We start from the raw sequence: 3,837 nt of genomic DNA, 5'->3' as shown, positions 1-3,837 counted from the left end.
TTCTTTGCACTTCTGTGTTCCCAAGAACCTCTCCTATTCGATGGAGTATAGTCCAAATTGGCAGCAAAACGCTGACCCTTTCTTTTATGGGTTGCCAACTCTTTTATTCTGTCTATCTCAGGAGACCTCTAAGTTCAAGTGGGAAGTGCCTTGCATCTGCAACCTCTTCTCAGAGGAAAAGGTCTCTTTATGGTCTCATCTGCGTGCCAAATGTGTTGTGCAATAGTTATTCAATGTTCGATAAAAACATTACCAGGAGACACAGAAAACCCTTCACGAAATTAAACTTTAATCTTGCAAAATCAAAGTTGTGGTAACCAACAACATGTCTTCCCCCACTGCCCACGATTTCTTTGTTCTTCACCAGTTTATGCAATTTGTTGGTGTTGCACTTATCGGATAACATGAGCATAACCAATCATGCTCGCTTGCTTTGTCTTTCTAAATCAATCATCGTCCACTCCACTGGTTCCCTCCATCACATTTAACTGATCATATTACAACACCATCATCTTTAGCATTAGCTCATCTACAGTGATTTTCCCTATCGCAATGCACGAACATTATCTGTTACTGGAGCCCTGTAACATGATGCCAGCCATACATTGCAACACTAAGTTAACTGCATTGCTGCTATAATAACTCCCATATATTTAGTAATGATTTTTAATTATTGTAAACAAAAGACATGATCAGTGAGGAAACACTTCTTTGATGCAATGCTTCCATTGTGAACTTGAGATCTTCGGATCATCCGAAATTCGGATAACTGATATTCAGATAATCGAGTATCCTCTGCATTAATGCAAAAAAAAAGGGTGGTAGAGGAATTAATAGCTTTCATAACGCAATAGGGGCTACACGGAGACATTCTATCAGACCAAGCGTCAAATATTGCTGCAAGGCTGTTTAAGGAAGTTATGGGTAGTTTGGGATACATCACTGTAAACAAAGTGCGTACCATCCCCACTGCCAGAAAGCTTTTGAAAGAGGCACCAGACCCTGAAGAACATGTTACGATTGAAATTTCCTCATTACCCATATGAATGGGGTAAAGATATCCCATTCATATTGTTTGACATTTGCAATGGCCCAAACGAATCTACTCAGTTTCCTACCTTCGAGTTAATATTCTGATATGAAGTGAGATGGTCATTGAAATTAATTAAAGCTAAATAAACAGGACTGACGTCGGAGATCTCAGATTTGGATTATGTATCTAAGGTGGGAGCGAGATTAAGTCAGGTACGTGACTTATATAAACAGTACCTGAAGAGGGAGCAGCATGGAATGAAGCAGGAGGCAGATAAAAGCTCTGAAATTCGAAAGTTTTCCCATGGGGATGACGTTTTAGTTTTGTCATCAGTGGTAGGAGATGACTTCAGAGCGAGGTTTAGTGGTCCCAATCAAATTAAGAATAAGTTGGTTCAGGTAAACTATGTTGTAACAATGCTGGATTGAAAAGAAAAACACTGCATTGGCTATATCATATGAATATGTTGAAATCTTACTATATCACAGAGAGGGAGCTGGATAAACATGTGTTAGTTACTGCCCCCAGAGTGAGGAATCAAATCCAGATGTCGTGGAACTTGATGTACTTCAAAATACATTAAACAATGAGGAAGCCAATGAGGAGTGGAATAGATTAGTGAACTATCTGTCTCAGGAGCAAACAATGCAGTTGAAAGTTTTTTTGCAGCAGTATGAGGATTTATGCAGGAACAAGACGGGGGGACGAATACTATTGTGCATGAGGTGGAAGTAGGGAATGCTGTTCCACTAAAACAACATTCTGACACACAACCATCACACAATGCAGCACAGAGGAACTACGCAGAGCAGAGGAAAACCATCTATACAGTGTATTCAAAAAGAACAGGTACCCAATGAACACAGTCTGCCGATGTTTGAGCAAAAAACTCAAAAAGACAGAAAAAACACGTCCAGAAACCCTAGCCACTCTTCCCAAATCAAAGACATATTGTAAATGAGTTCCAGACTACTCAGGCGCCTTAGCATCATGGGAACCCACAAACCCACGAATACAATAAAACAGCGGCTAATCAATTTGAAAGACCCTATGCAGACAACAAGCAAAACTAATGCTATCTACAAAATACCTTGCAAGAACTGTAACAAACACTACATTGGACAAAGAGGCAGAAAACTAGCCACCAGGATACATGAACATCAACTACCACAAAACGACATGACCCACTCTCACTAGTATCCTTACATGCGGATGAGGAAGGACACCACTTCGATTGGGACAACACATCTATGCTTGGACAAGCCAAACAGAGACACATATACGAGATTTCCGAGAACCATGGCATTCCAACCGGAACTCTATCAATTTGGAACCCATTTACTACCCCTGAGAAAAAGAAAAGGATATGACATCACCATAGGAAATGATGTCACCACAGGAAATGTCATCAGCAACCTAAGGAAACTCAAACATACAAATAGAAATCAGGCCACACCACCAGCGCTTGATTCGGAGGCTAACTGACAATGTGACCTAGTATGTTGATGAAACGTCTAAAAACTAAACGTCCAGCTCAGCAATCAAACTTACATCCAAAACCTCAACCTCAGCTACAAATTTTCTCAAAACTCGCTAACTCCTACAGCCTTAATCCTTTCAAAGCCACACAGGTCCAGAAGGATATGGATGCGATGCTCAATGAAAATATTATCAAACTGAATGAAAGTCAGTGGAGTTCGTCAATTGTATTAGTTTCCAAACCTCACAGGAATCAACGAATTTGTGTTGACTATTGGAAGGTCAATGCCGTAATAAAATCGGATTCATACCCAATACCAACTTTGGTAGACTGTATAGAGAAAGCTGGACAAGCCACTTCACCACAAAGTTGGAGTTACTGTGTGGTTATTGGCAGGTGCCTTTATCAGAGAAAGCAAAATACGTTTTTGCATTTCTAACCCCAAATGGGTGGTACCACTTCAAAGCCGTTTGGAATGAAGAACGCACCACTCACATTCCAAAGACTCAGGAACAGATTTGTGTCTGGATTAGCAATATGTGCAGTTTATCTGGATGACATATTGATCTTTAACGAACCACATCATGTGATGAAAAGACAACCGTTGGCAGCTCTCTTTGGGCAATTACAGGAAACAGAAATTGTAATAAAATTATAGAAAACAGAATTTGCAACGGTAGAGTTTAGGTTCTTCTGACATAAAATCAGTCATGGTAGGTTGACTCCAAAGAACACTGAGACGAAGTCCATGGAGGAATTTCCATAACCAAACTCACAAAAAAAAGGTTGCTTAGATTTTTGGGTCAAAGTTCCAAACCATAGCAGCGTGGTGACACCACTATGTGATTTACAGAGAAGAACGCAACATTTCGGTGGACAGAGCAATGCCAGGAGACATTTGAGAATTCAAAAGCAGTATTAAATAACGCACCAGTTTCCGCTATACCAGTTCTTTTGAAGCCCTTCAAAATTGCAATGGATGCCAGCGATGTTGGAGGACGAGTTGTACTGTTACAGGAAAATGATGATGGAAGTTAATGGCCAATGGACTACTTTTCAAAAAAAAGTCTCTTCACCCACAGAAGACAATAAACTACGATCAAGACAAAGTTATTGGACTGGCACTGGTCTTCCATCATTTTAATGTTTATGTGACAGTGTGTTGGAGACAGTTATGTACATGGATCACAATGCTCTTACAGTCTTGGAACGATTTAAAGACAAGAATATGTAACTATTTCATTGGAGTTTTATGTTACACACTTCAAATTTACAATTTGTACATTTTGTGGGTAATAAAATGTGATAACAGATGCGTTATCGC

Source organism: Chiloscyllium plagiosum, unplaced genomic scaffold (assembly GCF_037043375.1).
Source record: "Chiloscyllium plagiosum isolate Xiang-an unplaced genomic scaffold, Cpla_swu_hap1 HiC_scaffold_35, whole genome shotgun sequence".
Classification (NCBI taxonomy): domain Eukaryota; kingdom Metazoa; phylum Chordata; class Chondrichthyes; order Orectolobiformes; family Hemiscylliidae; genus Chiloscyllium; species Chiloscyllium plagiosum.
This window is presented reverse-complemented; position numbering follows the sequence as displayed.